A 26208-nucleotide genomic window follows, 5' to 3' on the forward strand; every position below is an offset into this window, starting at 1 on the left:
CATAATAGCACTTATCGTCATCATGGGTTCATATGAAATCATGATAAACAAACACAAGAAAATAATAACTAAACTAATTATATTAAAACAGAGTACGTCACAAGAGTAAATAAGTTCAAAGTAAGAAAACTAGCATCCAACGTTACAACAAAACAAGAATCACAAGAAAATATGCTTCCTCTTCGTTGCAGTGTGCTAAATCGGTCTTCTTCCTTATCTCCTTCGCTCCTTACGTAAAACACAATCTTCTTCAATTCACACTTGTGAAAACGTCTCAAATCTACTTATATAATAGTCCCATAAAACTCAGATTACATAGAAGTGGAAACCAAACAGAAGTAGAAGTCCTAAAATAATTTGTCTTTTTTCCCGACCCTGCGCGGCCGCTCAGCATAGCTGAGTGGGCGCTCAGCTTGCTGCGCGGCCGCTCAGCAATGCTGAGTGGGCGCTCAGACCTCTACTGGAAAAAAATCTGATTTTTCTCCGTTTCTTCGCCGTAATCTGCCCGTTTCTTTCCTCTCGCAATGGTGAACACATGCCAAGGCTTATTCTTGATGATTCCTCCCCTGAAATGCAACTAAAACCCTGAAATGCATAAACACTTGAAAAACGCATCAAATACACAAAATACTTGATTTCAAGACACCAATTTAAGCCATTTTAAGACGTTCTAAGTGGTATAAAATGCCACTTATCAGCCTTGTACTTCTGTGGCGTGATCTCGTTCTATCATTGTAATAACCCCAAAATTTTCAACTTTTTGTAACCCTTGTGAATAGTGTTTTAGCTTAATGAGAAAACTTTTCACGCCACACTATGTAGGGGTTCTGTTATGGATATTCTGGGATATTATTAGTACTCTATGTAGTATATAAGTGTATGTAAAGATCGTCAGAATCCAATTCCGAACACTTTGGTTTTTCCCGGAAATCCACAAGATACAGAGAGAATTGAGTATAAGGTAACAGGATAAAAAGGATTTAAATTAAAGGATTATAATAGAGGATCATAAAAAGGAATATAATGTATTGAGAAAGGTTAAGGGAACCTAAGTAATAAGATCCCGGGTATGATCCTTCAAACGAGAACGAAAGTTAAGCGAACCGTATAACAGATCAGCGGTCATTAGGCAAACGATTAGGAAGTTAATAAAAGGGATTAGTGGGAATGATGTCATCCAACTAATAGAAAGAGGACAAGGAGGGGAGGATGACATCATGAGGATGACACAAGCATGACATGGGAAGGAAGGAGGTGTGGTGGCTTTGTAACCACACAAATTCAAGGGCAAGAAGGTAATTGACTAAATCAAACACAAAAACAAATCAACCAAGCCAAGCAAATTCATTCTTGATCAAAATCAAAAAGAAACCAAGGCCTTGTTCATCTTTGCTCTCGGCTTTTCACTATTCAAAAGGCAAGAAAAATTCAAAAAATCAAAGATCCAAGCTTCCTAAATTGGTGAGTAAATTCCCTAATCATCTTCATGCTTAGTTAGGGCTATATCATGAGTTTAAGCCATTAATTCCTTCTCAATCTTCTTCATTTAATCAAAGAAGAAGACTATGAATAGTGTTTTCAAGTTTTTAACTTGAAATTTTTCTTGTTTTCCTTGAAGATCCAAGCATTCCTAAGACTTCTCAAAGCTTCTTAAGGCTTCCTAGCTCCTCCCACCACTTCAAGGAAGGTATACCATCTCCAAACCCTAGATTCCTATATATTATAAGATGATTTTGATTAGTAGGGTGCTATTGTAGCTTGTTGTTGTGATTTAGAGTTTGGGATTTGAAATGGTAGTGAAATGGAATGGTAAATGTTGTGGTTTTGATTAAAAGAACTTAAGTATGATTAAAGTTAAGCTTAGGCATAAGTATGAATGATTAAATTGAATTGGTTGGGGTTGTTATGATGTGATAAGGATGGATGTTGGTTGTATGTTGGATTTGAGGTTGATTTGGGATGGTTTTGAATGGTTTAAAATATTGGGAAATCGCGTAAACATAGCCGTCGTAACGTCCGATTTTCTTTGGACTGTTTTTGTGCATAGCATTAGGACCCGAGAACCCCCTGCTAGATTATGACCACTGTCATGTTTAGAAAGTTCATGTTACGAGCTTCGTTTTGATATGTAGTTCGTTCCATTCCGATGCACGGTTTAGGAGAAACGACCGTTTCAAGTAACGGCGTTTCGCGAACGAAACTTTTCCCCTCGCCTTACTTTGAAACATAGGTTAAAGACCAAAAAGGGTTAATTAATGTATGAAACATTTATGGTAAGTGTGTTAGGCAGTTGGTAAGACACTCGCGAAGGAATCACTTTAAATCTCGTAAAGGTTAAATTATTAAAAATGGTGGAGCCGAGGGTACCCGAGTGACTTAAGCGAATCAGTGAGCGCAAAACAAGCGTTAGAGTCTAAGTTAGTTAAAGTATAGATTTACAAGTGATTTTGGTTTAATTCCAACTTACTTGTTGTTTATAGGTTACCAGACTCGTCCCGAGCCTTTTATCACCCCAAGTCGCTCAGACAAGTTTTCTACCCGTTATAACTGTTGTTGTGATGAATATATGTATTTGCATTATCTTGCGATAGATGCATGTTGGTTAATTAGCAAATGATGCAATATATTGAAGCATGCTGCTATGGTATATATATATGCATGCCTGTTTCACATTCTTTCCATATATATCTGTTGATTCAGTTGATAATACCTATGCTAGAGGATAGCGGTAACTTGCATATACCCTTAGTATAGGGACCCAAAGGTGAAAATATTTTCTAAAACCGGGAGTCGAGGATCCCGAGTAGATTTTGTATATATGGATATGGATATATATATATATATTTATATATATATATATATATATGGTTATAGTTTTCCAAACTATTAATCGAATAAGGTTTATTCGATAACTTTAACTTTATTTTATTATTGAATATTATTTCGAATATTATTCGAGGGCTTATGACTCCTTTATATTATTATTGAATATTACTTGGATATTCAATCGAGGATGTATGACTCCTTTATTTTATGAATATTATTTATAATATTCATTTGAGGTATTATGACTCCGCTTATTTACTAAATAATATATTCTTTATTTTATTAAAGAATAAGGTGTCAATAATCAAACTTATTTTCGATTATTCAAATAAAGATAATACTTTCATATAAGTGTATCTTTGGTTATTTAATACTCGTTTCAAGTATAAGTTTTAATACTTCTACTTCAATTATTTTTATAAAGATAATTCTTGGTGGGAATATTATTTAAATAATAATATTCAGATATTTTCTAATATATCGGGACTGATTTATTTCATTAAATCAGTTTTACTCCAAACACTCTTTAAAGTGTTTTCGAGTCTTCAAAATGATTTTTAAAAGTTAGAGCGGATCCCAAAACTCATTTTTATATTTAAGATCTTCCTTTTAAGGGGATTTAAATACTCGCTCAAAACCTGAGGGATCCGGCTCTATGGTGTATTTTATATTCGCAACAAGGTTGCTGTTTTGATAAATGAATTGATTACTTGCCCAATGTTCGGGAAGTAAGCCCATCTAATTGAGTCGGCATAAGCGACAGGCCGGGGTACGGTCTATCAAAGTGTAAGTGGCTGGGTGGCAGTCCATCAACGCGTAAGAGGCCGGGTGGCGGTCCAGCACAAGGTCCTTATGTGGCCAGGGTGATGACCGGTGGGGGATTCATCCATCTACTAGTAGAAAAGGTTACTTATTGGTATCTTTGCCTGATCAGCAAGATATCTGGTTTATGCCAAAATTCTTTTTCTTTCCAAAATTCATTGGATGTTTCAAACTCTGTTCATACTTTACATAACAGAGGTTCCAGGAAATGTTTAAGAGATATATATGTGGATATATATATATCGGGACTAAATAAAGTATCTCGTAACTTTATTTCATTCAATAATATTTCAAAGAGTGAATCTATTCAAGTCTTAACTTGTGGTCTCATCTATGGGATGTTTTTTTTTTTAAAAACTTATAATACTTTGAACGGTGGTAGTTCAAGTAGCTTTATAAATGATATAAGTGTAGTGAAGTATTGGTAACTTCATTCCTTGTTTTTACTTATATCTAGTAAGTAATTATCTTACTCATGATAAAAGATTCTAGTAAGTATCCATTTAGATACTTATATTATTGTTATCACTATGTATTATCTTGCGAGCTGTAAGGCTCACTCTTGCTTTATTTCTTCATCACACAACAACAGTTAGGAGAGATGGCCAGACTCCAGCAGACCCAGCGCAAGCGCGTGGGAAGCGTCCCGCGTCTTCCCGATGATGTTGTAGCTGCTATAGCTGCAGAGGTAGATCTATTGTAGTTCAGACCATCTACTTTTGAGAATCAAATTATGTATAATTATAACTTGTGGCAGATAATGGCAATTAACTGTAAATTTATCAAGTAATCATTTTGGGTTGTAATAACTTTTAAATGGTGGATTCAAAGACTTGTACTTATTTCAATTTCATCTCTGAGACTATAACGGGTTGTGGTGTGTGTTAGTGTGGGGTCACAGCATAAGGTTATTATTATTAATTAAGTGAAGTGATATTGTGGAAAGAAAGACCGTGACGACCCGGATCCCCGACCCCGGATCTGGGGGTGTTACAGAAATGGTATCAGAGCTAAGCGTTATAAACCTCAGAGATGATGCGATGATATAATAATAAACTCACAAAGATAATAAGAACTCTTGCCAAGTTCATGGTCGGACTACTTAAAGTAGTACTGACAGTTAAAACCCTTACGGGAACCCTTATAAGTATCATGATAGTAACTTAGCTCGTTTAATGTGTAGGCGCCTGAGATAGGGGACCCTGAGATGTTCGAGCGCGAGCATGATGAGGCACTTCTAGATGTTGAGGATCAGGAGGAGCCTGAGATGGAGGAGATGAGGAGGACCCCTCAGAGGAGTCAGAGACGGAGGTCATTGCTATTTCAGATGAGGAGGACCCCTCAGAGGAGTCAGAGACAGAGGTTATTGCTATTCCAGATGAGGAGGACCCGGATGAGGTCCCAGTAGCTGAGGAGCGTGTTGGACCTATGGTAGTGTATGCTGGTATCCCTTTACCCACACTTCCGGTGGTCAGAGCTCCTACCCCTCCACCACTATCCTGGATTCCCGATGATGACAGCTCAGAGACCCATACTTCCGAGCCTAGGCAGACCGAGGAGGCACCCTCAGCGGCTCCGGATTCACCACCTCTTGACCCTGCCCACAGGCAGTCTTCGTTAGCTCATGGATATGTTCAGGATGTTCTGAGGACCCGAGTGGCTGTTGCCGAGGGCCGACTGGATGAGGCCAGGAAGGAGTTGGATGCAGAGAGGGCGGGTAGGCGTACCCGAGCTTATGAGACTAGGGCTTCTATACCCCGATCCTTGAGGAGGGAGCTTACGGGGATAGAGCTCACATCCCGAGCGAGGCTCAGATCGCTCCAGGGGGACAGTCATGGTAGGATCTCCAGGCGGCAGGCCGACTATATCTTCCGTCGTGCGATGGAAAGGGTATGGGAGCTGGCCCGCTCCGGTGTGTGATTCGGGATTGATGATGGAATAGTCTAGTTGTCTAGTTAGCCGAGGCCTTAGTAAGAGCCAATTTTCCGGGATAGTTGACTTGTATATAGCATCCCTTTTTCTGACTAGACAGATAGACTCTTGTGTATCACTTTTGGGACAGATGACTGTAGCACTGTTGTACTTTTGACCAGATCAAACTATGTATTTCTCGCATTATGTATATATTTGTTTCCTTTCGGTTCAGTTCCATAGTGACGGGATCACTGTTTTTATCATTATTATTACTGCACTTCGCATTAGAACTTTCTTAAAATAATAGAATTACGATATACGTTCTCCCCATTATAAGAACTGTGCAAGGCACAATGTTGTATATGATTGTGACCTAACGTTGATTTTCCCAATAATTTTTTTTATTATCAGTATCATGCCGCCAAGAAAGATTGGAACTAGGGCGAACCCTGGATCTGAGGACCAGGGAAGCCATAACCAGGATGATAGGAACCAGGAACACAGTGAAGAGGAAGATGAGGATTATGTGGAACAGGATGACTCCCTGTATGAAGAGGAAGAGGAAACATATGATGTTGAGGGATTTGAGATAGAGGCTGAAGAAGGAGAAACCGAGGTTGAGCAGCCAGTACCAAACCCAGGCATGGATCCCATGGGCCAGTTCATGCAACTCCTAAGGCAGAATTTGGAACGATAACCCAACCCACCCCCTCAAGGAAATAACAATACTGTGGCAAACTCTTTCAGGGCTTTTAAGTCCCTTAAGCCCCCTGAGTTCCACAGATCAGCCGACCCAGTTGAGGCAAGGGCATGGTTAAAGGAAATGGAGAAATCTTTTGAGATTTTGAGTACCGAGGAGGCACAGAAGACTGTATTTGCTACCTACCTTCTGAAAGGAGATGCTAACTACTGGTGGGAGGCCAAGAAAAATATGGAGACAGACGCTATTATAACCTGGGAGAGATTTAGTCAGTTGTTTCTGGGGAAGTATTTCCCGAGGTTTATGGAAAACCAGATGGAGCTCAAGTTCTTGGAGCTAAAGCAGAATAACTTGTCTGTAGCAGAGTACGAAACGAAATTTACTGAGTTATCAAGGTTTGTGCCAGAGTTTGTGAACACCGAGGAAAAGAAAGCTAGGAGGTTTCAGCAGGGATTGAAACCGTGGATTCAGAATAGGGTGGCAATCCTTGAGCTTACGGACTATGCCACTCTGGTGCAAAAGGCAACGATTGTAGAAGTTGGAAGTGAACAGATGCAGTAGGAAAGAGAGAAGAAAGGAATAAAGAGGAAAAGTATGAGCATGGGTGGAGGTTCCGCAGGAAGGAGCTTCCCAACTAGATTTAATCGAGGAGCAGTGTCCCTACCGGGAAAGAACACTGAGTTTAAGCGGCCAATGAGTGTGAGTGTGAGCCAGGGCGGCCAGAAGTCAAGAATGTCCTATTCCAACCAGTCTCGACCCCCATTGCCAGCCTGTAACATATGTGGAAGGAATCACACTGGGGAGTGTAAAGGAAAGCCAGTAACCTGTTTTAAGTGCGGCCGGGAAGGCCACTACTCAAATAAATGCCCTTCGTCAGCCCCTGCCGTCATTCCAACCACCAATTGTCATCTGTGTGGACGCCCGGGTCATTGGAAGAGGGAATGCCCAATGAACAAACCAGCAGCTTCGGGAGCAAGCAGGGCTGCTTCTAATAAGCCACCTACTGCGAGGACTTTCAACATGACAGTCCAGGATGCTATGAAAGATTCAGATGTGATAGCAGGTACCCTTTCTCTAAATTCAGTCAGTGCAAATGTTTTATTTGATTCGGGAGCAACTAAATCTTTTATATCAAAGGACCTTGCGCGTAAGTTAAGACTTAAGGCTGAACCCTTGATAGAACCCTTACAAGTAGAAATAGCCAATCATGAAATTATTCCTGTTAACCAGATTCACCCCGCCTGTGAGATAGGCATAGGGGAGCAATCTTTCAGTGTTGATCTGATTCCTTTTAAATTAGGGGAGTTTGATGTGATTTTGGGAATGGACTGGCTATCTAGCAATGATGCTCAGATAGACTGTAAAGGGAAGAAAGTTAAGTTAAATATCCCCGGGAAGAAAGAAGTTATATTTAGAGGAAAGAGGCAGGCGCAGAAATTTTTGACCATGGCCCAGGCCAAAAGGATGCTACGAAAAGGAAGTGAGGCTTACCTAGCCTATGTGGTGGACACGCAGAAGGAGGTGCCCAACTTACAAGATATTCCAGTAGTCAACGAATTTGAAGATGTATTCCCACAAGACCTTCCGGGATTACCACCCGATAGAGTGATTGAATTTGCTATTGAGTTGGCCCCAGGGACGGCGCCAGTTTCAAAAGCACCTTACCGGTTAGCCCCGTTAGAAATGAAGGAATTAGCTATCCAATTGCAGGAACTCTTGGATAAGGGTATGATAAGACCCAGTGTGTCTCCGTGGGGAGCACCAGTTTTATTTGTTAAGAAGAAAGATGGGAGCATGAGGTTGTGCATCGACTATCGAGAGTTGAACAAGCTAACCATAAAGAACAGGTACCCATTATCTAGAATAGACGATCTGTTCGACCAGCTAAAGGATGCTGTTTATTTTTCCAAGATCGACCTGAGAACTGGATATCACCAACTAAAGATTAAACCCGAAGATATTTCCAAGACAGCGTTCCGTACCAGGTATGGGCATTATGAGTTCTTGGTAATGTCCTTTGGATTAACCAACGCCCCAGCGGCTTTCATGGATTTAATGAATAGAGTATTTAAGAAGTACTTGGACAAGTGTGTGATAGTTTTTATCGATGATATTTTGATCTACTCAAGGACTGAGGCAGAACATGCAGAGTATTTGAGGATAGCTCTAGGAATACTCAGAGAGGAACAGTTATATGCCAAATTCTCGAAGTGTGAATTCTGGCGGAATGAAGTACAGTTTTTAGGACATGTGATCAATAAAGAAGGAGTATTGGTCGACCCCTCCAAGATAGAGGCGGTCTCAAATTGGGAAAGGCCAACCACACCCACAGAGGTAAGGAGTTTCATAGGATTGGCCGGCTACTATCGTAGATTTGTACAGGACTTTGCGAAGATCGCAGCCCCTTTGACACGACTTACTCGTAAGACAGAGAAGTTTGAATGGACGGAGAAATGCGAGAACAGTTTTCAGGAATTAAAGAAAAGGTTGATAACGGCTCCGATATTGGCATTGCCGGACGGAAAAGGAGATTTTGTGATATATAGTGACGCGTCGCACAAAGGATTAGGATGTGTGCTTATGCAGCACGGTAAAGTTATTGCGTATGCGTCGAGACAACTGAAGGAATACGAGGTTAGATATCCTACTCATGACCTTGAGCTCGCGGCAATAGTATTTGCTTTAAAAATTTGGAGGCACTACTTGTATGGAGAGAAGTGCGAGATTTTCACAGACCATAAGAGCCTCAAGTACATATTTACGCAGAAAGAGCTCAACATGCGCCAGAGGAGATGGTTAGAACTAATCAAGGACTATGATTGTGAGATTCTTTATCATCCAGGGAAAGCCAATGTGGTGGCTGATGCCCTTAGTAGAAAGGAAAGACTCAGAATGATAACGACTTCGGAAGAGTTGATAAGGGATTTTGAGAGAATGGAAATAGAAGTAAAGGTAACCGGAACCGGAACTGAAAAGCTTTTTGAGATCTCAATGCAGCCAGAGTTATTGGAAAAGATCAGATTGTGCCAGGAGAAAATAATGAATGAAGGCAGAGAGTCAATGACTGGAGAGGAGATCCATACCGAGAAAGATGATAAAGGGATAATGAGGTACTCCTACCGAATTTGGGTTCCGAATGTTCAAGAACTTAAAGATGAGATTTTGGATGAAAGCCATAGTTCAAGGTATTCCATTCACCCGGGAAGTACCAAGATGTATAGGGATTTGAAGGAATATTACTGGTGGCCCAACATGAAGAGGGACGTAGCAGAATGGGTAAACAAGTGTTTGACTTGCCAAAGAGTAAAGGCAGAGCACCAGAGACCCAGTGGACTTTTGCGACCCCTGGAGATTCCCGAATGGAAATGGGAACAGATAGCGATGGATTTTGTTGTAGGCTTGCCAAGGACGAAAGCCAATCACGACGCCATTTGGGTAATTATAGACCGACTGACAAAGTCAGCTCATTTCATTCCTATCAATGAGAGATACACAGTTGATAGACTGGTGGACATTTACCTTAAGGAAATAGTAACGCGACATGGAGTCCCAGCGTCCATTGTCTCAGACCGAGACCCCAGGTTCAACTCCAGATTTTGGAGGAGCTTTCAGGAGTGTGCGGGGACCAAGTTAAATATGAGTACCGCGTACCATCCCCAGACGGATGGACAGAGTGAAAGGACCATCCAGACACTAGAGGATATGTTGAGAGTCTGTGCAATAGACCTTAAAGGAAGTTGGGATGATCACTTGCCGTTGATCGAGTTTTCTTATAACAATAGCTTTCATGCTAGCATCAGAATGCCGCCTTATGAAGCCCCGTATGGAAGAAGGTGTCGATCTCCCATATACTGGGATGAAGTAGGAGAGCGGAAGATGCTCGGACCCGAAGTGGTCCAAAGGACCAAAGATATAGTGGATCTTATCAGAGGGCGACTTGTAGCAGCCCAAGACAGACAGAAGAAATATGCAGACCTAGCCCGAAAGGAAAAGGAATATGAAGTAGGGGACTTAGTACTGTTGAAAGTATCCCCTTGGAAGGGATTAATGAGGTTCGGAAAGAAAGGAAAACTAAGCCCAAGATACATTGGACCTTTTGAGATATTAAGACGGATTGGAAAGTTAGCTTACGAGCTAGCCCTACCCCCTAATTTGCAACAAGTTCATAATGTGTTCCATGTGTCAATGCTAAGGAGGTATCATCGGGATGCCAGACACATAGTGAAGTACGAGCAGGTGGATATGCAGCCAGATCTAACTTACGTGGAGAAGCCAGTAAGGATTATGGATAAGAAGGAGCAGGTGCTTCGGAACAAAGTGATCAAGCTAGTCAGAGTACTATGGCAGAATCATAATGTGGAAGAATCAACTTGGGAACTAGAGAGCACAATGCTAGAAAAGTACCCCCATTTGTTTTCTGTTTGATTCCGGGACGGAATCCTTTTAAGGAGGGGAGACTGTAATAACCCCAAAATTTTCAACTTTTTGTAACCCTTGTGAATAGTGTTTTAGCTGAATGAGAAAACTTTTCACGCCACACTATGTAGGGGTTCTGTTATGGATATTCTGGGATATTATTAGTACTCTATGTAGTATATAAGTGTATGTAAAGATTGTCAGAATCCAATTCCGAACACTTTGGTTTTTCCCGGAAATTCACAAGATACGGAGAGAATTGAGTATAAGGTAACAGGATAAAAAGGATTTAAATTAAAGGATTATAATAGAGGATCATAAAAAGGAATATAATGTATTGAGAAAGGTTAAGGGAACCTAAGTAATAAGATCCCGGGTATGATCCTTCAAACGAGAACGAAAGTTAAGCGAACCGTATAACAGATCAGCGGTAATTAGGCAAACGATTAGGAAGTTAATCAAAGGGATTAGTGGGAATGATGTCATCCAACCAATAGAAAGAGGACAAGGAGGGGAGGATGATATCACGAGGATGACACAAGCATGACATGGGAAGGAAGGAGGTGTGGTGGCTTTGTAACCACACAAATTCAAGGTCAAGAAGGTAATTGACTAAATCAAACACAAAAACAAATCAACCAAGCCAAGCAAATTCATTCTTGATCAAAATCAAAAAGAAACCAAGGCCTTGTTCATCTTTGCTCTCGGCTTTTCACTATTCAAAAGGCAAGAAAAATTCAAAAAATCAAAGATCCAAGCTTCCTAAATTGGTGAGTAAATTCCCTAATCATCTTCATGCTTAGTTAGGGCTATATCATGAGTTTAAGCCATTAATTCCTTCTCAATCTTCTTCATTTAATCAAAGAAGAAGACTATGAATAGTGTTTTCAAGTTTTTAACTTGAAATTTTTCTTGTTTTCCTTGAAGATCCAAGCATTCCTAAGACTTCTCAAAGCTTCTTAAGGCTTCCTAGCTCCTCCCACCACTTCAAGGAAGGTATACCATCTCCAAACCCTAGATTTCTATATATTATAAGATGATTTTGATTAGTATGGTGCTATTGTAGCTTGTTGTTGTGATTTAGAGTTTGGGATTTGAAATGGTAGTGAAATGGAATGGTAAATGTTGTGGTTTTGATTAAAAGAACTTAAGTATGATTAAAGTTAAGCTTAGGCATAAGTATGAATGATTAAATTGAATTGGTTGGGGTTGTTATGATGTGATAAGGATGGATGTTGGTTGTATGTTGGATTTGAGGTTGATTTGGGATGGTTTTGAATGGTTTAAAATATTGGGAAATCGCGTAAACATAGCCGTCGTAACGTCCGATTTTCTTTGGACTGTTTTTGTGCATAGCATTAGGACCCGAGAACCCCCTGCTAGATTATGACCACTATCATGTTTAGAAAGCTCATGTTACGAGCTTCGTTTTGATATGTAGTTCGTTCCATTCCGATGCACGGTTTAGGAGAAACGACCGTTTCAAGTAACGGCGTTTCGCGAACGAAACTTTTCCCCTCGCCTTACTTTGAAACATAGGTTAAAGACCAAAAAGGGTTAATTAATGTATGAAACATTTATGGTAAGTGTGTTAGGCAGTTGGTAAGACACTCGCGAAGGAATCGCTTTAAATCTCGTAAAGGTTAAATTATTAAAAATGGTGGAGCCGAGGGTACCCGAGTGACTTAAGCGAATCAGTGAGCGCAAAACAAGCGTTAGAGTCTAAGTTAGTTAAAGTATAGATTTACAAGTGATTTTGGTTTAATTCCAACTTACTTGTTGTTTATAGGTTACCAGACTCGTCCCGAGCCTTTTATCACCCCAAGTCGCTCAGGCAAGTTTTCTACCCGTTATAACTGTTGTTGTGATGAATATATGTATTTGCATTATCTTGCGATAGATGCATGTTGGTTAATTAGCAAATGATGCAATATATTGAAGCATGCTGCTATGGTATATATATATGCATGCCTGTTTCACATTCTTTCCATATATATCTGTTGATTCAGTTGATAATACCTATGCTAGAGGATAGCGGTAACTTGCATATACCCTTAGTATAGGGACCCAAAGGTGAAAATATTTTCTAAAACCGGGAGTCGAGGATCCCGAGTAGATTTTGTATATATGTATATGGATATATATATATATATATTTATATATATATATATATGGTTATAGTTTTCCAAACTATTAATCGAATAAGGTTTATTCGATAACTTTAACTTTATTTTATTATTGAATATTATTTCGAATATTATTCGAGGGCTTATGACTCCTTTATATTATTATTGAATATTACTTGGATATTAAATCGAGGATGTATGACTCCTTTATTTTATGAATATTATTTATAATATTCATTCGAAGTATTATGACTCCGCTTATTTACTAAATAATATATTCTTTATTTTATTAAAGAATAAGGTGTCAATAATCAAACTTATTTTCGATTATTTAAATAAAGATAATACTTTCATATAAGTGTATCTTTGGTTATTTAATACTCGTTTCAAGTATAAGTTTTAATACTTCTACTTCAATTATTTTTATAAAGATAATTCTTTGTGGGAATATTATTTAAATAATAATATTCAGATATTTTCTAATATATCGGGACTGATTTATTTCATTAAATCAGTTTTACTCCAAACACTCTTTAAAGTGTTTTCGAGTCTTCAAAATGATTTTTAAAAGTTAGAGCGGATCCCAAAACTCATTTTTATATTTAAGATCTTCCTTTTAAGGGGATTTAAATACTCGCTCAAAACCTGAGGGATCCGGCTCTATGGTGTATTTTATATTCGCAACAAGGTTGCTGTTTTGATAAATGAATTGATTACTTGCCCAATGTTCGGGAAGTAAGCCCATCTAATTGAGTCGGCATAAGCGACAGGCCGGGGTACGGTCTATCAAAGTGTAAGTGGCTGGGTGGCAGTCCATCAACGCGTAAGAGGCCGGGTGGCGGTCCAGCACAAGGTCCTTATGTGGCCAGGGTGATGACCGGTGGGGGATTCATCCATCTACTAGTAGAAAAGGTTACTTATTGGTATCTTTTCCTGATCAGCAAGATATCTGGTTTATGCCAAAATTCTTTTCCTTTCCAAAATTCATTGGATGTTTCAAACTCTGTTCATACTTTACATAACAGAGGTTCCAGGAAATGTTTAAGAGATATATATGTGGATATATATATATCGGGACTAAATAAAGTATCTCGTAACTTTATTTCATTCAATAATATTTCAAAGAGTGAATCTATTCAAGTCTTAACTTGTGGTCTCATCTATGGGATGTTTTTTTTTTTAAAAACTTATAATACTTTGAACGGTGGTAGTTCAAGTAGCTTTATAAATGATATAAGTGTAGTGAAGTATTGGTAACTTCATTCCTTGTTTTTACTTATATCTAGTAAGTAATTATCTTACTCATGATAAAAGATTCTAGTAAGTATCTATTTAGATACTTATATTATTGTTATCACTATGTATTATCTTGCGAGCTGTAAGGCTCACTCTTGCTTTATTTCTTCATCATACAACAACAGTTAGGAGAGATGGCCAGACTCCAGCAGACCCAGCGCAAGCGCGTGGGAAGCGTCCCGCGTCTTCCCGATGATGTTGTAGCTGCTATAGCTGCAGAGGTAGATCTATTGTAGTTCAGACCATCTACTTTTGAGAATCAAATTATGTATAATTATAACTTGTGGCAGATAATGGCAATTAACTGTAAATTTATCAAGTAATCATTATGGGTTGTAATAACTTTTAAATGGTGGATTCAAAGACTTGTACTTATTTCAATTTCATCTCTGAGACTATAACGGGTTGTGGTGTGTGTTAGTGTGGGGTCACAGCATAAGGTTATTATTATTAATTAAGTGAAGTGATATTGTGGAAAGAAAGACCGTGATGACCCGGATCCCCGACCCCGGATCTGGGGGTGTTACAGAAATGGTATCAGAGCTAAGCATTATAAACCTCAGAGATGATGCGATGATATAATAATAAACTCACAAAGATAATAAGAACTCTTGCCAAGTTCATGGTCGGACTACTTAAAGTAGTACTGACAGTTAAAACCCTTACGGGAACCCTTATAAGTATCATGATAGTAACTTAGCTCGTTTAATGTGTAGGCGCCTGAGATAGGGGACCCTGAGATGTTCGAGCGCGAGCATGATGAGGCACTTCTAGATGTTGAGGATCAGGAGGAGCCTGAGATGGAGGAGATGAGGAGGACCCCTCAGAGGAGTCAGAGACGGAGGTCATTGCTATTTCAGATGAGGAGGACCCCTCAGAGGAGTCAGAGACAGAGGTTATTGCTATTCCAGATGAGGAGGACCCGGATGAGGTCCCAGTAGCTGAGGAGCGTGTTGGACCTATGGTAGTGTATGCTGGTATCCCTTTACCCACACTTCCGATGGTCAGAGCTCCTACCCCTCCACCACTATCCTGGATTCCCGATGATGACAGCTCAGAGACCCATACTTCCGAGCCTAGGCAGACCGAGGAGGCACCCTCAGCGGCTCCGGATTCACCACCTCTTGACCCTGCCCACAGGCAGTCTTCGTTAGCTCATGGATATGTTCAGGATGTTCTGAGGACCCGAGTGGCTGTTGCCGAGGGCCGACTGGATGAGGCCAGGAGGGAGTTGGATGCAGAGAGGGCGGGTAGGCGTACCCGAGCTTATGAGACTAGGGCTTCTATACCCCGATCCTTGAGGAGGGAGCTTACGGGGATAGAGCTCACATCCCGAGTGAGGCTCAGATCGCTCCAGGGGGACAGGCATGGTAGGATCTCCAGGCGGCAGGCCGACTATATCTTCCGTCGTGCGATGGAAAGGGTATGGGAGCTGACCCGCTCCGGTGTGTGATTCAGGATTGATGATGGAATAGTCTAGTTGTCTAGTTAGCCGAGGCCTTAGTAAGAGCCAATTTTCTGGGATAGTTGACTTGTATATAGCATCCCTTTTTCTGACTAGACAGATAGACTCTTGTGTATCACTTTTGGGACAGATGACTGTAGCACTGTTGTACTTTTGACCAGATCAAACTATGTATTTCTCGCATTATATATATATTTGTTTCCTTTCGGTTCAGTTCCATAGTGACGGGATCACTGTTTTTATCATTATTATTACTACACTTCGCATTAGAACTTTCTTAAAATAATAGAATTGCGATATACGTTCTCCCCATTATAAGAACTGTGCAAGGCACAATGTTGTATATGATTGTGACCTAACGTTGATTTTCCCAATAATTTTTTTTATTATCAGTATCATGCCGCCAAGAAAGATTGGAACTAGGGCGAACCCTGGATCTGAGGACCAGGGAAGCCATAACCAGGATGATAGGAACCAGGAACACAGTGAAAAGGAAGATGAGGATTATGTGGAACAGGATGACTCCCTGTATGAAGAGGAAGAGGAAACATATGATGTTGAGGGATTTGAGATAGAGGCTGAAGAAGGAGAAACTGAGGTTGAGCAGCCAGTACCAAACCCAGGCATGGATCCCATGGGCCAGTTCATGCAACTCCTAAGGCAGAATTTGGAACGTCAACCCAACCCACCCCCTCAAGGAAATAACAATACTGTGGCAAACTCTTTCAGGGCTTTTAAGTCCCTTAAGCCCCCTGAGTTCCACGGATCAGCCGACCCAGTTGAGGCAAGGGCATGGTTAAAGGAAATGGAGAAATCTTTTGAGATTTTGAGTACCGAGGAGGCACAGAAGACTGTATTTGCTACCTACCTTCTGAAAGGAGAAGCTAACTACTGGTGGGAGGCCAAGAAAAATATGGAGACAAACGCTATTATAACCTGGGAGAGATTTAGTCAGTTGTTTCTGGGGAAGTATTTCCCGAGGTTTATGGAAAACCAGATGGAGCTCAAGTTCTTGGAGCTAAAGCAGAATAACTTGTCTGTAGCAGAGTACGAAATGAAATTTACTGAGTTATCAAGGTTTGTGCCAGAGTTTGTGAACACCGAGGAAAAGAAAGCTAGGAGGTTTCAGCAGGGACTGAAACCGTGGATTCAGAATAGGGTGGCAATCCTTGAGCTTACGGACTATGCCACTCTGGTGCAAAAGGCAACGATTGTAGAAGTTGGAAGTGAACAGATGCAGAAGGAAAGAGAGAAGAAAGGAATAAAGAGGAAAAGTATGAGCATGGGTGGAGGTTCCGCAGGAAGGAGCTTCCCAACTAGATTTAATCGAGGAGCAGTGTCCCTACCGGGAAAGAACACTGGGTTTAAGCGGCCAATGAGTGTGAGTGTGAGCCAGGGCGGCCAGAAGTCAAGAATGTCCTATTCCAACCAGTCTCGACCCCCATTGCCAGCCTATAACATATGTGGAAGGAATCACACTGGGGAGTGTAAAGGAAAGCCAATAATCTGTTTTAAGTGCGGTCGGGAAGGCCACTACTCAAATAAATGCCCTTCGTCAGCCCCTGCCGTCATTCCAACCACCAATTGTCATCTGTGTGGACGCCCGGGTCATTGGAAGAGGGAATGCCCAATGAACAAACCAGCAGCTTCGGGAGCAAGCATGGCTGCTTCTAATAAGCCACCTACTGCGAGGACTTTCAACATGACAGTCCAGGATGCTATGAAAGATTCAGATGTGATAGCAGGTACCCTTTCTCTAAATTCAGTCAGTGCAAATGTTTTATTTGATTCGGGAGCAACTAAATCTTTTATGTCAAAGGACCTTGCGCGTAAGTTAAGACTTAAGGCTGAACCCTTGATAGAACCCTTACAAGTAGAAATAGCCAATCATGAAATTATTCCTGTTAACCAGATTCACCCCGCCTGTGAGATAGGCATAGGGGAGCAATTTTTCAGTGTTGATCTGATTCCTTTTAAATTAGGGGAGTTTGATGTGATTTTGGGAATCGACTGGCTATCTAGCAATGATGCTCAGATAGACTGTAAAGGGAAGAAAGTTAAGTTAAATATCCCCGGGAAGAAAGAAGTTATATTTAGAGGAAAGAGGCAGGCGCAGAAATTTTTGACCATGGCCCAGGCCAAAAGGATGCTACGAAAAGGAAGTGAGGCTTACCTAGCCTATGTGGTGGACACGCAGAAGGAGGTGCCCAACTTACAAGATATTCCAGTAGTCAACGAATTTGAAGATGTATTCCCACAAGACCTTCCGGGATTACCACCCGATAGAGTGATTGAATTTGCTATTGAGTTGGCCCCAGGGACGGCGCCAGTTTCAAAAGCACCTTACCGGTTAGCCCTGTTAGAAATGAAGGAATTAGCTATCCAATTGCAGGAACTCTTGGATAAGGGTATGATAAGACCCAGTGTGTCTCCGTGGGGAGCACCAGTTTTATTTGTTAAGAAGAAAGATGGGAGCATGAGGTTGTGCATCGACTATCGAGAGTTGAACAAGCTAACCATAAAGAACAGGTACCCATTACCTAGAATAGACGATCTGTTTGACCAGCTAAAGGATGCTGTTTATTTTTCCAAGATCGACCTGAGAACTGGATATCACCAACTAAAGATTAAACCTGAAGATATTTCCAAGACAGCGTTCCGTACCAGGTATGGGCATTATGAGTTCTTGGTAATGTCCTTTGGATTAACCAACGCCCCAGCGGCTTTCATGGATTTAATGAATAGAGTATTTAAGAAGTACTTGGACAAGTGTGTGATAGTTTTTATCATTGATATTTTGATCTACTCAAGGACTGAGGCAGAACATGCAGAACATTTGAGGATAACTCTAGGAATACTCAGAGAGGAACAGTTATATGCCAAATTCTCGAAGTGTGAATTCTGGCGGAATGAAGTACAGTTTTTAGGACATGTGATCAATAAAGAAGGAGTATTGGTCGACCCCTCCAAGATAGAGGCGGTCTCAAATTGGGAAAGGCCAACCACACCCACAGAGGTAAGGAGTTTCATAGGATTGGCCGGCTACTATCGTAGATTTGTACAGGACTTTGCGAAGATCGCAGCCCCTTTGACACGACTTACTCGTAAGACAGAGAAGTTTGAATGGACGGAGAAATGCGAGAACAGTTTTCAGGAATTAAAGAAAAGGTTGATAACGGCTCCGATATTGGCATTGCCGGACGGAAAAGGAGATTTTGTGATATATAGTGACGCGTCGCACAAAGGATTAGGATGTGTGCTTATGCAGCACGGTAAAGTTATTGCGTATGCGTCGAGACAACTGAAGGAATACGAGGTTAGATATCCTACTCATGACCTTGAGCTCGCGGCAATAGTATTTGCTTTAAAAATTTGGAGGCACTACTTGTATGGAGAGAAGTGCGAGATTTTCACAGACCATAAGAGCCTCAAGTACATATTTACGTAGAAAGAGCTCAACATGCGCCAGAGGAGATGGTTAGAACTAATCAAGGACTATGATTATGAGATTCTTTATCATCCAGGGAAAGCCAATGTGGTGGCTGATGCCCTTAGTAGAAAGGAAAGACTCAGAATGATAACGACTTCGGAAGAGTTGATAAGGGATTTTGAGAGAATGGAAATAGAAGTAAAGGTAACCGGAACCGGAACTGAAAAGCTTTTTGAGATCTCAATGCAGCCAAAGTTATTGGAAAAGATCAGATTGTGCTAGGAGAAAATAATGAATGAAGGCAGAGAGTCAATGACTGGAGAGGAGATCCATACCGAGAAAGATGATAAAGGGATAATGAGGTACTCCTACCGAATTTGGGTTCCGAATGTTCAAGAACTTAAAGATGAGATTTTGGATGAAAGCCATAGTTCAAGGTATTCCATTCACCCGGGAAGTACCAAGATGTATAGGGATTTGAAGGAATATTACTGGTGGCCCAACATGAAGAGGGACGTAGCAGAATGGGTAAACAAGTGTTTGACTTGCCAAAGAGTAAAGGCAGAGCACCAGAGACCCAGTGGACGTTTGCGACCCCTGGAGATTCCCGAATGGAAATGGGAACAGATAGCGATGGATTTTGTTGTAGGCTTGCCAAGGACGAAAGCCAATCACGACGCCATTTGGGTAATTATAGACTGACTGACAAAGTCAGCTCATTTCATTCCTATCAATGAGAGATACACAGTTGATAGACTGGTGGACATTTACCTTAAGGAAATAGTGACGCGACATGGAGTCCCAGCGTCCATTGTCTCAGACCGAGACCCCAGGTTCAACTCCAGATTTTGGAGGAGCTTTCAGGAGTGTGCGGGGACCAAGTTAAATATGAGTACCTCGTACCATCTCCAGACGGATGGACAGAGTGAAAGGACCATCCAGACACTAGAGGATATGTTGAGAGTCTGTGCAATAGACCTTAAAGGAAGTTGGGATGATCACTTGCCGTTGATCGAGTTTTCTTATAACAATAGTTTTCATGCTAGCATCAGAATGCCGCCTTATGAAGCCCCGTACGGAAGAAGGTGTCGATCTCCCTTATACTGGGATGAAGTAGGAGAGCGGAAGATGCTCGGACCCGAAGTGGTCCAAAGGACCAAAGATATAATGGATCTTATCAGAGGGCGACTTGTAGCAGCCCAAGACAGACAGAAGAAATATGCAGACCTAGCCCGAAAGGACAAGGAATATGAAGTAGGGGACTTAGTACTGTTGAAAGTATCCCCTTGGAAGGGATTAATAAGGTTCGGAAAGAAAGGAAAACTAAGCCCAAGATATATTGGACCTTTTGAGATATTAAGACGGATTGGAAAGTTAGCTTACGAGCTAGCCCTACCCCCTAATTTGCAACAAGTTCATAATGTGTTCCATGTGTCAATGCTAAGGAGGTATCATGGGGATGCCAGACACATAGTGAAGTACGAGCAGGTGGATATGCAGCCAGATCTAACTTACGTGGAGAAGCCAGTAAGGATTATGGATAAGAAGGAGCAGGTGCTTCGGAACAAAGTGATCAAGCTAGTCAGAGTACTATGGCAGAATCATAATGTGGAAGAATCAACTTGGGAACTAGAGAGCACAATGCTAGAAAAGTACCCCCATTTGTTTTCTGTTTGATTCCGGGACGGAATCCTTTTAAGGAGGGGAGACTGTAATAACCCCAAAATTTTCAACTTTTTGTAACCCTTGTGAATAGTGTTTTAGCTGAATGAGAAAACTTTTCACGCCACACTATGTAGGGGTTCTGTTATGGATATTCTGGGATATTATTAGTACTCTATGTAGTATATAAGTGTATGTAAAGATCGTCAGAATGCAATTCCGAACACTTTGGTTTTTCCCGGAAATCCACAAGATACGGAGAGAATTGAGTATAAGGTAACAGGATAAAAAAGATTTAAATTAAAGGATTATAATAGAGGATCATAAAAAGGAATATAATGTATTGAGAAAGGTTAAGGGAACCTAAGTAATAAGATCCCGGGTATGATCCTTCAAACGAGAACGAAAGTTAAGCGAACCGTATAACAGATCAGCGGTCATTAGGCAAACGATTAGGAAGTTAATCAAAGGGATTAGTGGGAATGATGTCATCCAACCAATAGAAAGAGGACAAGGAGGGGAGGATGACATCATGAGGATGACACAAGCATGACATGGGAAGGAAGGAGGTGTGGTGGCTTTGTAACCACACAAATTCAAGGGCAAGAAGGTAATTGACTAAATCAAACACAAAAACAAATCAACCAAGCCAAGCAAATTCATTCTTGATCAAAATAAAAAAGAAACCAAGGCCTTGTTCATCTTTGCTCTCGGCTTTTCACTATTCAAAAGGCAAGAAAAATTCAAAAAATCAAAGATCCAAGCTTCCTAAATTGGTGAGTAGATTCCCTAATCATCTTCATGCTTAGTTAGGGCTATATCATGAGTTTAAGCCATTAATTCCTTCTCAATCTTCTTCATTTAATCAAAGAAGAAGACTATGAATAGTGTTTTCAAGTTTTTAACTTGAAATTTTTCTTGTTTTCCTTGAAGATCCAAGCATTCCTAAGACTTCTCAAAGCTTCTTAAGGCTTCCTAGCTCCTCCCACCACTTCAAGGAAGGTATACCATCTCCAAACCCTAGATTCCTATATATTATAAGATGATTTTGATTAGTAGGGTGCTATTGTAGCTTGTTGTTGTGATTTAGAGTTTGGGATTTGAAATGGTAGTGAAATGGAATGGTAAATGTTGTGGTTTTGATTAAAAGAACTTAAGTATGATTAAAGTTAAGCTTAGGCATAAGTATGAATGATTAAATTGAATTGGTTGGGGTTGTTATGATGTGATAAGGATGGATGTTGGTTGTATGTTGGATTTGAGGTTGATTTGGGATGGTTTTGAATGGTTTAAAATATTGGGAAATCGCGTAAACATAGCCGTCGTAACGTCCGATTTTCTTTGGACTGTTTTTATGCATAGCATTAGGACCCGAGAACTCCCTGCGAGATTATGACCACTACCATGTTTAGAAAGCTCATGTTACGAGCTTCATTTTGATATATAGTTCGTTCGATTCCGATGCACGGTTTAGGAGAAACGACCGTTTCAAGTAACGGCGTTTCGCGAACGAAACTTTTCCCCTCGCCTTACTTTGAAACATAGGTTAAAGACCAAAAAGGGTTAATTAATGTATGAAACATTTATGGTAAGTGTGTTAGGCAGTTGGTAAGACACTCGCGAAGGAATCGCTTTAAATCTCATAAAGGTTAAATTATTAAAAATGGTGGAGCCGAGGGTACCCGAGTGACTTAAGCGAATTAGTGAGCGCAAAACAAGCGTTAGAGTCTAAGTTAGTTAAAGTATAGATTTACAAGTGATTTTGGTTTAATTCCAACTTACTTGTTGTTTATAGGTTACCAGACTCGTCCCGAGCCTTTTATCACCCCAAGTCGCTCAGGCAAGTTTTCTACCCGTTATAACTGTTGTTGTGATGAATATATGTATTTGCATTATCTTGCGATAGATGCATGTTGGTTAATTAGCAAATGATGCAATATATTGAAGCATGCTGCTATGGTATATATATATGCATGCCTGTTTCGCATTCTTTCCATATATATCTGTTGATTCAGTTGATAATACCTATGCTAGAGGATAGCGGTAACTTGCATATACCCTTAGTATAGGGACCCAAAGGTGAAAATATTTTCTAAAACCGGGAGTCGAGGATCCCGAGTAGATTTTGTATATATGGATATGGATATATATATATATATATTTATATATATATATGGTTATAGTTTTCCAAACTATTAATCGAATAAGGTTTATTCGATAACTTTAACTTTATTTTATTATTGAATATTATTTCGAATATTATTCGAGGGCTTATGACTCCTTTATATTATTATTGAATATTACTTGGATATTCAATCGAGGATGTATGACTCCTTTATTTTATGAATATTATTTATAATATTCATTTGAGGTATTATGACTCCGCTTATTTACTAAATAATATATTCTTTATTTTATTAAAGAATAAGGTGTCAATAATCAAACTTATTTTCGATTATTCAAATAAAGATAATACTTTCATATAAGTGTATCTTTGGTTATTTAATACTCGTTTCAAGTATAAGTTTTAATACTTCTACTTCAATTATTTTTATAAAGATAATTCTTGGTGGGAATATTATTTAAATAATAATATTCAGATATTTTCTAATATATCGGGACTGATTTATTTCATTAAATCAGTTTTACTCCAAACACTCTTTAAAGTGTTTTCGAGTCTTCAAAATGATTTTTAAAAGTTAGAGCGGATCCCAAAACTCATTTTTATATTTAAGATCTTCCTTTTAAGGGGATTTAAATACTCGCTCAAAACCTGAGGGATCCGGCTCTATGGTGTATTTTATATTCGCAACAAGGTTGCTGTTTTGATAAATGAATTGATTACTTGCCCAATGTTCGGGAAGTAAGCCCATCTAATTGAGTCGGCATAAGCGACTGGCCGGGGTACGGTCTATCAAAGTGTAAGTGGCTGGGTGGCAGTCCATCAACGCGTAAGAGGCCGGGTGGCGGTCCAGCACAAGGTCCTTATATGGCCAGGGTGATGACCGGTGGGGGATTCATCCATCTACTAGTAGAAAAGGTTACTTATTGGTATCTTTACCTGATCAGCAAGATATCTGGTTTATGCCAAAATTCTTTTCCTTTCCAAAATTCATTGGATGTTTCAAACTCTGTTCATACTTTACATAACAGAGGTTCCAGGAAATGTTTAAGAGATATATATGTGGATATATATATATATCGGGACTAAATAAAGTATCTCGTAACTTTATTTCATTCAATAATATTTCAAAGAGTGAATCTATTCAAGTCTTAACTTGTGGTCTCATCTATGGGTTGTTTTTTTTTTAAAAACTTATAATACTTTGAACGGTGGTAGTTCAAGTAGCTTTATAAATTATATAAGTGTAGTGAAGTATTGGTAACTTCATTCCTTGTTTTTACTTATATCTAGTAAGTAATTATCTTACTCATGATAAAAGATTCTAGTAAGTATCCATTTAGATACTTATATTATTGTTATCACTATGTATTATCTTGCGAGCTGTAAGGCTCACTCTTGCTTTATTTCTTCATCACACAACAACAGTTAGGAGAGATGGCCAGACTCCAGCAGACCCAGCGCAAGCGCGTGGGAAGCGTCCCGCGTCTTCCCGATGATGTTGTAGCTGCTATAGCTGCAGAGGTAGATCTATTGTAGTTTAGACCATCTACTTTTGAGAATCAAATTATGTATAATTATAACTTGTGGCAGATAATGGCGATTAACTGTAAATTTATCAAGTAATCATTTTGGGTTGTAATAACTTTTAAATGGTGGATTCAAAGACTTGTACTTATTTCAATTTCATCTCTGAGACTATAACGGGTTGTGGTGTGTGTTAGTGTGGGGTCACAGCATAAGGTTATTATTATTAATTAAGTGAAGTGATATTGTGGAAAGAAAGACCGTGACGACCCGGATCTCCGACCCCGGATCTGGGGGTGTTACAATCATTATCCCCCTCTTGATCCTGACGATCATCATAAAGTTGATCATCACGTTGTCTTTCTATGTCATCATCATTATTTGGTATGTTCTCTATATCTTCTATATCAATGACGTCATCAGTACCCTTTGTTGGCCCTTCGTGTTGATCCCATTCCTCAACATCATCCATGTCTAGACGTCTAATCACACTTGGGATCGTCTTCTTTGTTGTTGTCTTGGTTCTGTATTTGGATGTGGTTAATTCTGTCTTCAATGTCTCATTTTCAGAGCATATCTTCTCCATCTCATCTTGTAGTTTCATCAACGTTGCCGCCATCTCTTTGTTGCTCTCAGCCCCAGCCCCTTGATTTGTAACCTGTTCTTCTATGCCGTCGCCTGCCATCGTAATGAACCAACCGAATCCTTATCAAGTTTCCCACAGATGGCGCCAATTATTTTTACCAATATTTTTAGGTTAAGTGCTAAGGTTGGTTGATCGTATTAGTTGTTTAAAGTGACTAAACTGAGAACAATGGAAGCAAAAATAACATAAAGAATTGGTGACGCGGAAAACCCGTAAATGGGAAAAACCGTGGGTGGGATTGGTTACCCAACCTAAATACGATCCACTAGATGTTTGACAATGATTACAATGAGTATTTCATGATACATGATCTTGATCATATGCTAAGACTAATGCTATCTAAGTGTTTGTAATGCTTAATTCTTGAGTGGTGTGTTCAAGTGTGTTACGTGCTGTTCTTTTTTATGAAGAAGATGATCCTGAGTTGTGTTTATGTGCTGTGTTTTTCTATACTCTTCCTACCCCGTCTCTCTCCTGATCTTCAAATGAGACTCCCTTATCTCTTGGTTTGTTTCCTTCTTTTTCTCCTACCTTTCCTTCTTTTTCTCCCACTTCAAATTATGGTTGCAATCCTTGCTGCAATACTTGATTGATTCTCCTTCAAATTCGGACTATGGCTTGACAGAGTCTTCTGGTTCTTCTTGTTGTTGGCATGTGTTTGTTGATGTCCAGGACACCTTCTTACTCTTCCTGTCTCGACTTGTCGCTTGCATTCCATGTCTTCCTTCCCTTGATCACATTCTGTCATGACTAAAACATGGATATAACAGTAGTTTGTAAAACATGTGTACATCGGGGACCTAATCTGTTCTTATACTATGCGCACTGTGGGAATTATTGGTAACGGATTTTTATCTATCAGGACGTGAAGATTACTGAACATGACGACTGTAGCATACAAAGTTTCTACAGACACAAAGAACCAACGGGAAGAATCGACATTAACCGGAGCTGACACGACGGGAGCGAGACAGTTGGATGGGAACAGATCAGTAACAAAACCAAGTCAAATAACTACCCTAAAAAATAGGTGGGAGGTTAAACTTTATCACCTATGTTAGGTCACACACACTGTAGAAGGGGGTTGAATACAGTGTTTGATACAATCAAATCGAATATAAGAACTCAAGTAACAGAAAACAGATTTTATTCAACACAATAAACTCTGTTACAATATGGAACTGTCCTCTCTCAGTGATAACAAATTATCACGAGAGCTGCTAGGGTTACAAAGAATAATAACTTCGATAATGATA

Source organism: Apium graveolens, chromosome 6, assembly GCF_009905375.1.
Source record: "Apium graveolens cultivar Ventura chromosome 6, ASM990537v1, whole genome shotgun sequence".
NCBI lineage: Eukaryota > Viridiplantae > Streptophyta > Magnoliopsida > Apiales > Apiaceae > Apium > Apium graveolens.